At 41.6% G+C, this 12,105-nt stretch overlaps 1 protein-coding gene across 1 annotated transcript in view; it reads right to left on the reverse strand.

Moving 5' to 3' along the window:
• Positions 1–6,543: 6,543 nt before the first annotated feature.
• Positions 6,544–12,105, reverse strand: part of SLC44A5 (solute carrier family 44 member 5) — a 193,346-nt gene continuing 187,784 nt past the window's right edge. The window contains exon 23 of the mRNA XM_081324949.1: positions 6,544–10,452. The gene's annotated coding sequence lies outside the window, so the exon portion shown is untranslated. The remainder of the gene's footprint in view (positions 10,453–12,105) is intronic.

Genomic DNA, 12,105 nt, shown 5'->3' on the forward strand with positions numbered 1-12,105 from the left:
TCCTTAACTCTGACAGCCTAGGGAACATCTGCTGTAGCTTTTACTGGGGGAAGATTGTCTTCCATAGACGTTTTTAAACAAGCCCTTCTCTGGTTTTGTAACATTTACATATAAGCAAATTACGTTACTATTGGAGAAAACAATGGCTGTGTTAGCAGCAGTATGTTTTTCTCCTTTCCCAAATGCAAATGTTTCATATATAAAAGCAAAAATACACAATTAGTCTTATATAGCCAGATAATCAGAGATGAGACTGTGGGATATGCTGATATGAAAATGTATTGAGGCGGGAAATTGATTTGCTCAGACAATAGAGCAAGAAAGGCAACTAGAGAAAATGTTTTGGCCCAATATATAACCCTTTCTAATTTTGTAATTTTTTTAAAATGCATTATCAAAGCTTTGAGAAACCTTAAACATATAACAAACTTGCACAAACAAATTACACAGAAGCAACAGCTTGAATATAATATTTTTATAATCTTAAGGGGAGAGATGGCATTTCCAACATCCATTTTCAATATATCTGTTCAAGGGATGCATTAGAAATTGTTTTAAAAATTTTCCTTTTCCCTGCAAAAAACATTGTTACTTTGTGGAGAAGATGTAACACATTGAACAGTCTTCTGTTACAAATAACCCAACAAGAGCTGGTGTATAGTCAAGTTACAAGTTGATGTGTAGTAAAATTCTGATAAAAGTGAAAGGAAACAACACCTTTTCTAAGTTGCACTGTTGGGGGCTTAGACATTTTTCAGAGGATAATTAGTGAACATAAATCATAGATTTGTGCATTCTTCAAAAATGAAATAGTACTTCCAATACTGTAAAGCACAGTACCTGCCTATGACTCATTAAGGCAATGATATTTTTTATTAAGTTTCTGTTTATGCCTAAAAAAGTGCACCTGCATCAAGGAAACTGTTTTGAAGCAAGAATACCATTTTCCCACGCTTACATACAGCCATACAGACATGGCTGCTTTAATAAATAGTGGAGAGGTACTGAAATTGCATAAAATGTGAAGCACTTTTTCTAATTGTTTTGTGTGCAATTCTAATGAAGGCTGCTTGTTTATTATGAAAATTCACTTCACGTAGAGATTGTTAGCAGGAACAACTTACAGTATTTAATTCCTAGCCTGTGTTATATGCAAAGGGACCCACACTCGGTGTTCAGAGAAAGATTTGTTTACACAAGGTCAACTCTATCCTCTTACACAGGTTAATGATGTAGGCTAATGAAAATTTTGCCCTGTAAACCGCCCTGAGTCCTTCGGGAATAGGGCGGTATATAAAACTAAATAAATAAATAAAACCAACTTAATTTGGTCTTAGTTTACCAAGTTGAGTTCAAAAATTCATTGAACCATGAAGACCTCAGCATGTTTTGGGCCAGTCACTATTTATAGTGTAAATGACTTGATCTCGTGCTGGTAAAAATTAGACAATTCCCCTCCCCCTCCAAAAAAAAAAAACACTTTAGGAACTAGAGAAAAAATATAACTATAATGAAGATGAAGAAGCATGGCTTACATTTATGTAATGTAATAGACTAGTTAGCGAACGTGCCATGAAGTTTAGTTCAGAATATTTATAATGGAATCACTGAAAAAAATGAGCCCGTTTTAAAATTCAGCTGGTGATGGATTAAGATTTCTATGGCCTTCTGCCAATGGGGGATTTAAATCTAAAATAAAAGTTAAGAAAAAGTATGTGTTACAAAAAAACCATCAATCACCAAAAGCCTATTTATGAGCATGCCTTAAAGATGAGAAAGCAAGCAGGCTTCTGATAAGTTATGGCTTGGGAATGTGCAAAGACACAGCAATCAAGGATAACCAAGAGTTGTAGTCCAATCCACGGCACACTAGATACGACACAAAAGGAATGCTGGAGCAGTTTAAGAAATCCAAATTTAATTAAAAACAACTCTGTAAATATAGGTTATACTGTAAAGATCTTGGACTCTCAACAATCCTTCCCGATCCCAGCTTTTAGATTAGAATACATTCTTTGTCTTAATCCAAGATGATTAATGCTTTCCTTTATAAATGATGAAATATTGTTGTAAACTTGTATCATATGTTGTTTATAGTGTTTAGTGCTTAGACATATTCCATGTGCTTTGCAGAATGAACAAGGGTTCTCCCACTCAGAAATAGAAATGCAGATGGAAAAGAGCGTGCCTCTTTTGACCTTTTCGTTCATTTGGCTATAATTGTGCTTGTCTGAACACTAAATCGCAAACTAGCCAATTCCATTAAGCCACATGTCCTGCAATACAGTATGATTTAGTTCACTGTGTCATGTGAACCAGTTAACCCTAGGTAACAATGCCTTGTGAATGTGGCAACCAAGTAGAGCTTAGTACTAAGAACAATGTCAGAATCATCTGCTTTTCCATGAGCAAGACTTAAGTAGATCTAAATCTCCCACTACAGATAGTCATCAACCTACAACCACAATTGGCCTCCAAATTTCTGTTGCAAAGTGAGACACTTGTTAAGTGAATTTTGCCCCATTTTACCACCTTTCTTGCCACCATTGTTAAATGAATCATTGTTAAGTCGGTAACCTAGTTGTTAAGTGAATCTGGCCTCCCCATTGACTTTGCCTGTCAGGAGGTCGCAAAAGGTGATCACATGACCCTGGGACAGTGCAATCATCATAAATATGAGTCAGCTGCTAAGTGTCTTAATTCTGATCATGTGACCAGGATGCTGCTGCAATGGTCATGTGAAAAATGGTCATAAGTCACTTTTTTCAGTGCTGTCGTAACTTCAGTCACTAAACCAACTGTTGCAAGTTGAGAACTACTTGTGTTCCAATTTTTAAAGTGCTTTCAAATTGAAAGATTCTTTCCAAGGGCTTTCCCAAGTCATACAAATCCATCGCTTGATTATGGATTACAGATCATAACGGAAACAAGGAAATTGGATGGCTGAAGATCTGCAGGAATAAAATAAAACCTGGCAGTTCAGAATGGCTTTAAATTTATTTATTTATTTATTTATTTAAATTTTTATACCGCCCTTCTCCCGAAGGACTCAGGGCGGTGAACAGGGCATATCTTAAAACTACAAAAGTACAAAAGTTAAAAAAGAATTAAATTATTGCCCACAATAAAAACAATAATATATATATATATATAAATATTAAAACCCTAAGTGATTCCCCATCAGGCCAGGCCAGCTTGTTCAAATAAATGGGTCTTTAACCCGCGCCGGAAGGAGCGGAGATCCGGTGCCATCCGGAGCTCAACCGGCAGCTGGTTCCACAAAGCCGGAGCGCCCACAGAGAAGGCCCTCCCCCTGGGGGCCACCAGCCGACATTCTCTGACTGGAGGCACCCTGAGGAGGCCCTCTCTGTGGGAACGCACGGGGCGGAGGGGAGTTGACGCCGGCAGCAGGTGGTCCCCGAGGTATTCCGGACCCATGCCATGTAAGGACTTAAAAACCATCACTAAGACCTTGAACCTCACCCGGAAGACAACTGGTAACCAATGCAGCTCGCGGAGCAAAGGTGTAACATGGGAGTACCGGGAAACTCCCAAGACAACTCTCGCGGCCACATTCTGTACCAGTTGGAGCCTCCGAGTGGTCTTCAAGGGAAGCCCCATGTAGAGAGCATTGCAATAGTCAAGACGAGAGGTCACGAGCGCATGAGTGACCGTACACAGGGCATCCCGGTCTAGGTAGGGCTGCAACTGCCGCACCAGGCGAACCTGTGCGAAAGCCCCCCTGGTCACGGCTACTACATGATCTTCTAAGGTAAGCCGTGCATCCAGGAGGACTCCCAAGTTGCGAGCCCTATCTACAGGGGGTAAAGACTCACCCCCCATAGAAAGTGAAGGAACGTTTTGAATGTCCCGGGATGCCGGAATGTACAGCCACTCAGTCTTGTCAGGGTTGAGTTGAAGTCTGTTCCTCCCCATCCAGACCCGAACCGCCTCCAGGCAACGGGACATCACAGCGAGGGCATCACTGGGGTGGTTTGGGGTCGAAATGAAAGGTTGGGTATCATCAGCATATTGATGATACCCAACTCCAAAACCACGAATGATCTCACCCAGCGGTTTCATGTAGATGTTGAACAGGAGAGGCGAGAGAACCGAACCCTGAGGAACTCCACAAACGAGAGACCTAGGGGCCGATCTCTGCCCCCCTGCCAACACCGACTGCGAACGTCCCAGGAGATAGGAGGAGAACCACCGAAGAACTGTGCCTCCCACTCCCAATCCCCTGAGACGCCGCAGCAGGATACCATGGTCGATGGTATCGAAAGCCGCCGAGAGGTCTAATAGGACCAGGACAGAGGAATATCCCCTATCACAGGCCCTCCAGAGATCATTCACCAGAGCGACCAATGCCGTCTCCGTGCTGTACCCGGGCCTGAAACCCGATTGGTACGGGTCCAGATAATCCGCTTCATCCAGGACCAGAGGGAGCTGATGCGCCACCACACTCTCAACAACCTTCGCAAGAAAGCGAAGGTTGGAGACTGGACGAAAGTTGTTCAAGACAGCTGGGTCCAAGGCAGGCTTCTTGAGGAGAGGTCTCACCACCGCCTCCTTCAAGACGGTGGGGAAATTACCCTCACTCAAAGAAGCAGATATCACCGCCTGGAACCAGCCTCGTGTCCTCTCCCTGGCTGCATAAACCAGCCAGGAAGGGCACGGATCCAATAAACATGTGGTGGAGCTCAACCTCCCCATAATCCTGTCCACTTCATCAGGGGTCACAGAATCAAACTCCTCCCAGATAACATTGACAAGACCGCCCGTGTCCTGATCGTCAGACTCTGCCCAGCTGGAGTCCAAACCGGTCCGAATCCGAGCGATTTTATCCGACAGATGTTGACCAAACTCCTCGGCACGACCCTGCAAGGGATCCTCCCTCACCTCCTGATTAAGGAGGGAGCGAGTCACCCTAAACAGGGCGGCCGGGCGATTATCTGCGGACGCGATGAGGGCAGAGAAGTAATTACACCTCGCCACCCTCATCGCTGCGAGATAAGACCTAATATAGGTTCTTAACCGCAACCGGTCGGATTCGGATCGGCTGGACCTCCAGCAGCTCTCTAGGCCCCGTTTCCGACGCTTCATCTCCCGGAGCTCCGCGGAGAACCATGGAGCTCGATGGGATCTGCACCGGGTCAGGGGCCGCAGGGGTACAACTCGGTCCAGTGCCTCAGTGGCTGCCCTTTCCCAGGCTTCCACTAAGGCATCTGCCGAGCTGTGAGCGACGGAGGCAGGTGGGGATCCCAGCGCTGCCTGGAACCCGAGAGGGTCCATTAAGCGTCTGGGGCGGTACCATCTAGTTGGTTCCGCATCCCCACGGTGGGGGGTGGCAAGACGGAAGACCAGCCGCAGGAGGTGATGATCGGTCCATGACAGGGGCATAATAAATGGAGAGCCCCCACCAAGATCATCCAACCACCGTCCAGATAAAAAAACCAAGTCAAGGGTGTGGCCTCCCTCATGAGTTGGTTCAGAAATTACCTGCGTCAGGTCCATGGCCGTCATGGAAGCCATGAACTCCCGGGCTAACTCAGATGACCCTCCCAGGGATGGTAGATTGAAGTCACCCAAAACTAGAAGTTTGGGGAACTCAATCACCAAACCGGAGAGGACATCGAGTAGCACGGGCAGGGCTGCCGCTGTGTGACTAGGCGAAACGTACACCAGCAGCAAGCCCAACTGCGCCCCCGAACCAAACCTCAAAAAGAGAGACTGACATAGAAAGGAGGCATGGATTGGGTAGACATCCTTGCTTTACAATCTAGCAACCATTCGGGATTGTTACAAATGGTTGTTATCTGGAGAATCGTTTGAAAACCTCTCCATATTGTTTTTATACGGGACAAGTAAAAATGGATATCATGCACCACGTCTTCTGCATCTCTTTTGGCTGTAATTTCCTCACACCTTATCTAGAACTATTAGGAATCACATTGGAGTAACACATGAAAGGGATGCGGTGGTTCAGTGGGTTAGGACGCTGAGCATGTTGATCAGAAGGTCGGCAGTTTGGCGGGTCGAATCCCGAGTGCCGCGTAACAGAGTGAGCACCTCTTACTCGTCCCAGCTTCTGCCAACCCAGCAGTTCGAAAGCACGTCAAAATGCAAGTAGAAAAATAGGGACCATTATGGTGGGAAGGTAACAGCGTTCCATGCGCCTTTGGCATCTAGTCATGCCAGCCACATGACCACGGAGATGTCCTCGGACAAGCGCTGGCTCTTTGGCTTTGAAACGGAGATGAGCACCGGCCCCTAGAGTCGGAAATGACTAGCACGCATGTGCGGGGGAACCTTTACCTTTTAACACATGAAAGGCCACCTTTCACACATGGCATTATACAGGAAGTCCTAATAAAACCAATGGGACATTGCTAAGTAAACACGAATCTCATGGTACTCTGTGTTTCTTAACCAATCAAATAGATTTTGTGGAACAGTGAAGTACTGCAAGTAGGCTCTATAGGGAAGGAAGATGCATATCGCTTGAGTCTATTACACTCATAGAAGAAGGAAAAGCCATGGTTTTTATATCTAAACCTTTATTAGAACAAATCTTAAGAATGGTTCAACAATAAGTAACAACAACGTGTGTTAAATATTAAGTTCTGCAAAGATATTTTCAACAATATGTTACTAAAATTTCTGCACAGCAGAAGCAAATAGATTTTAGAGTTCAGACGGCCATGTGCTCAAGTTAATTTGCTTTGGGCACAAAAAACAGTCTCTTAAAAAAATCACTTTTGAAGTGATCAGCTGGGAAAGAGAAAATGTCCTTCATTTGTTACCATGCAAATTATGAGTACACATTTAAAATGGTGATGTTACCCCTTATCACAGGTTGCATTAATGATTGTTTAAGGAAGTATTAAATATACATCTCAGAAACTAAGAAGCTATTAAGTTTCTCCTTTATTACCATGAAGTATAAATGTTAACATTTTACAAGGGGGATAATAGATTGTATCAAAAGTTAGAAAATTAAAACTCATCCTTTAAAATAACATCTTATCTTTAGATGGATTTTTAAAATGAAATAGTCTTTTAAGACCTGTTAACAAAGCAATAAATACACTAGTGTACTATATGTATCTCCTTGTTCCAGCTTCTTGTACTTTACAAAGCAGGACTCTAAATTATGGAATAATTGATGAAGTGATTCTGACTTAGCTTATTAGTGCATGGAAGTACAAGACATTGTATAACTGGCTCTAAAGATATATCTTGACTCCAGGGGCAATAATGAGCATTTCTAATTTTAATAAAGTCAGAATTTACCCTTAATTCCATGAATCTAGGCACAGTCAGTCAGAAGCAAGGGGATATGCTACCAAATCAATTCAGTTAAGCTTTGTATCTAGGATTGTAACACATTTTTCTGAGCAGAGTATGGAAACCAATCTACGGAAATAATTACAAATGTTAAGGTGTTACTCTAGTACTTTGTACTGTACAGACGTCCTTGAAAGTTAATCCTCTTTTAATTCGGTGGGATTTACTTTTAGGTAAACACATAAGGTGTACACTCTTAGATGTCTTATTGTCTTGTTAGACCTAAGAAATACTTTTTATAACTGCAATATTGTAACTTTTGTTAAGTAGTATTTATGCAACATGATTGACATTAACAGGGGATATAATTATCTTGATGAAAGCAAGGGTCTATGCAAAACTAAAGGGACATGCCCATGCTACCTGTGGTTAGGTAGCAGTGCTATCCAGTCACAACTCCACTGCTAGTGTAACATTTATTCCTGTAACTTCAGAATAATGATTACTAAATGGCTGTAGTGTTGCAAAATACTGTACTCTTCCAAGTTTCCATTCCTTGAAAAGATTCTTCTGTAGGAATGCTCAGCGAGACGGCCAAAAGAGCACTGCAACACAATTTGGCACCCATGTTTTCTACGCTTTGAGGGGGTCTCTGGGCTAATCATGAGGTGTGCATTTGAAGACAACCAGCAGAATGGTAATCTGAGCATGCACACGATTGCTGAGGGCGCAGCCCTACCCCATTTAAGCCGCAGGCTCGGAGCTGTTTTACAAAGCACCCCCCTCCGCATGGATTTCATCAGCTCTGAAAGCTGAAATATCTACAGGCACCACGCATACAAGGCCAAGCAAGAAAAATATTTCTTTTCCTCCCAGCATTCACATGGGAGCTTGTCTGTAGGACTGCCAACTTCACAGCTGATCCCTGTGGCTGTGTCTGGAGCAGCTGTTTCATGCTCCTTCAGATCTGTAAAAGGGGCAAGGTTCTTCCTAAGTTGGCTAATAAAGCAAAGAAATGGGCAGGGAGCACAAAGGACTGCGAACATCACTGCGGAAAAGCACAGGCCCTTTGAATAACTTGGAATGAGGAAGAGTCACCAAATGAGTTTCCAGCCTTTTGTGTAATTCCTAAATAAGGCTTTCCTTTCTTGCACATCTACCCATTTCCCTCACTTCATATCCTTTATATTTTCTTCTTTTGCTTGGAAGGGAGGGAGGGAGGGAGGGAATGTATTCTTTGTTTTCCATGTTCAACTATACAGACAGTCCTTGACTTATGATCATAATTGAGTCCAAAATTTCTGTTAAGCTAAGCCAGGGGTAGGCAACCTCGTCTCTTTTATGACTCATAGACTTCAACTCCCAGAGGGAGTTGAAGTCCATGAGTCATAAAAGAGACGAGGTTGCTTACCCCTGAGCTAGGCAGTTGTTAGGTGAGTTGTGTTCCATTTTATGACCTTCATGCTACAGTTAAGCGAATCACTACAGTTGTGAAGAGAATCACATGGTTGTTAAACAAAACTGGCTTCCCTCAGATTGACTTTGCTTGTTGGAAGTTGGCTAGGAAGGTTGCAAGTGGTCATCACATGGATGCCAGGACAGTGCAATCCTCAAAAATACATGCCAGTTGCCAAGCACCTGAATGTTGACCATGTGACTATGGGGACGCTGCAGTGATCTGATCATAGGTCACTTTTTTCCAGTGCTGTGGTAACTTCAAACAATCACTAAATGAATGGTGGTAAGTTGGGGACTACTTGTATACCTTAATTTACAGCCAATATTAATCAGTAAACATTTCGGGGTGGTTTTTTTTTAAAAAAATCTTGATCTGCTCTTTCTGTCCTGTGGCTTCTGGCAGGTATGTATACAGGTGCAGATATGGTTTTGTGACAATGGGATGGGAGAAGCCAGATTGGCTTCCCTTCGAATTGATGCTGCCCTGGATAGATTGGGGAAGAGTGGGGTGTGGATTTGGGCATTGCTCTGGAAGTTTTTCTTTCTTTATATTTTCTTTCTATCTAATCTACTACTCTTTTACAGGAAAGACTTTCTAAAATTAGGGTCATATAATATTTCTTAGCAGGGCAATAAATATTTCTTGTTAATTGTGGTGGATCAAATTTCTGCTCAGAAGATAAAACATCTGGCTGGAAAGTTGGCACACCTATTTCTGATCTCCTGGATTGAGGAAGTTGAATCCCCCAGAAAACAGGGTTATATGTGGGGTTGCAGCACAGGTTGAAGTGAAACTCAGCAGAGACTCAATATCCTGAATTATAAATCAAGCTGGCTAAAAACCAAGCTGAAAAACCTATCCCCCTAAATGTTACATTGCCCACTGCTTTGTTTTTTAGAGCAGATGGAGGTAGGGAAAATACAGGGTTTATAACACTTGCAACTACATAAAACAACCAAACTTGTACCAATACTTTCAAGTAAATCGAAATAGTTTTTGTTTATCTTTTTCAAGCAATAGTAGATTAATGGTTCAAATGGTGCTTGTAAACTTCAGAACATAAATTAGTTGATGCCAATAGCCAGTAAGGCACTTTGTATTGGAGCACACAGCTGTACAGGCTAGGAAAGTGACATAACTTGAAATGCAGTCAAGAGACATTTACATATTCTTTAACCATATATATACCGAAAAGGACATTTACAGGTTTTTTTTTCCCCTTGGAAACTCTTAACATTGTTTTGAAAAATCTGTTTACTCACCTAGAACAAAATTTTCAACATTAAAACATTTCATACCTCTTTTTTAAAACAAGAAAAATAAAACAAGAGCCAACATTTGAATATTCTTCCACTCCAAAACATCCAAGCCACAGGAATTAAAGAAAGAAATCAAGAGAGAGAGAGAGAGAGAGAGAGAGAGAAGAGGAAAAAAAATAAATCTCTCATGTTTCCTCTGTCCCTGGAATTTGAAAGATTGGTGTCACGACAAAATAGCTTTGGTATAAAACTCGCACAAGTAAAAGCTGACAACGTATTGCAGAAACAATGCACCAGACCCATCGCAAAATGGTGTGGTCAGGACACTTGACCTTCTCTAATGTCTCTTGCCTTGTATGTTATGCTTGTTGAGTATCTTCAGCAGAGATTTACTCATGTAATAAGGTCTTTTGGTAGAACCATCCTGACTTTCTAAATCTCTCACTAGGAGGAAGAAAGGCAGAGCAAAAATGAAACCAATCCAATGCTTCCATCTGCTGGCTCTTGTGCACAACAGCAAACGCCTGGCAATATATATATACATGGTATATGGTATATATACTACACATGGGATGTTTTGGCATTTATTATACTGTAAACACTGGCGCAATAATATAATCAGCCCTTTAGAATCAGATGGGCTAGATGCCGCACCAGTTCCATCAAGAAGAGCTTTGCCTTGCTCTTGACTTGAAGGAGTGCAGGATCCAAGCCTATTTTCAACGTTATCATCTCATCAAGAAATGATTTGTCTAGTATATTATGACTTCTCTAAAGCAAGGAAGTGCATTTGATCAAGCTTTAGCTTTATGTTAAAGCACTATATGCATAAAATGGACACGACAACAAACCGGCAGGGTTTGTCCTAAGGATTAAGAAACACATCAGTCAAAGTTCAAAGCTATTTGCCTTTCAAAAAATAAATTATTACTTAGTTTGCACATTAATGCTCATTCATTTCTGAGAAAGATATTCAGGAATTTTGCCTATCAGATGTACACTTTGCCATTGCTGAACATTTCAAATGGCAGCCAAATTTCAGTGCTATTGCTTAGCATTTTCACATTTATTTCAGTTGCTTAGTTAACAGAACGACTCTAGACTGTTTCTCTTAAGGGCATTTCTCCATTATATTTCTCACTGAGTTTACTTGCTCATGTACAACCTGCCAGCTGTGCTCACTCATATTAAATCACATGGTTTAACCATGGTTTATTAAATGAAAACTAGGCCAGAATAAAGACTGCACGTGAAAAAAAGGTAATCTTATGACTTCTTTGGCAATTTCTTATTTGTTTTTCCTCCTTTATGTGTTAGCTTCTTTGGACTGATTGCTAAGCCTCTGTTTTAATCAGTATGATAACAACAAACATTTTCCGGATGTCACTCCTGTTCTAATAATCATTAGAATCAGTTCTAATTATTTAGAAACTATCCAGTGTTATACCTAAGAATTCCTAAATACACCTAATGATATCTAATGGTTGCATTGTGACTTAAAAGTGAAAACGTGCTATTTTTCAAATGGATATCAATTTATCATAGTTGAGAACATTTAAACCTTAATCCTAAAGTTTAATATGAAAGGACATACTTAGCAATGATTGATTTTGCTTACTAGATACCCCATGATATTAACACTGTGTGGACAATGTGCTAGCTGGGTTTATTATATAGCCATAATCTAATATTTGAGCAGGCATTAGAATGGGAAAAGTTGTTTTTTTGATGATGAATTATATAGGATTCCATCTGAAACTTGTTCTTGGGTTATCCATGGATAAAAGTTGCCTTCTAGAGACACTCCCAGTGATGTCTGCTACCACTCAACTGCTCAGTGATTGCTGTAGTTAAGAGGCTCTATTCATCTCTTGATTTGTATATTTGCATGCAGGGAAACTAATTTTCTCTCATTTCTCTCAGAAGGGAAGGAAATGAAAGGACCATTCCATTGGGCTAGGCCAGGGGTAGGCAACCTCGGCTCTTTTATGACTCATGGACTTCAACTCCCAGAATTCCTGAGTCAGCATAGCTGACTCAGGAATTCTGGGAGTTGAAGTCCATGAGTCATAAAAGAGCCGAGGTTGCCTACCCCTG

The sequence above is a fragment of the Vipera berus genome, assembly GCF_964194415.1.
Source record: "Vipera berus genome assembly, chromosome: 3".
Classification (NCBI taxonomy): domain Eukaryota; kingdom Metazoa; phylum Chordata; class Lepidosauria; order Squamata; family Viperidae; genus Vipera; species Vipera berus.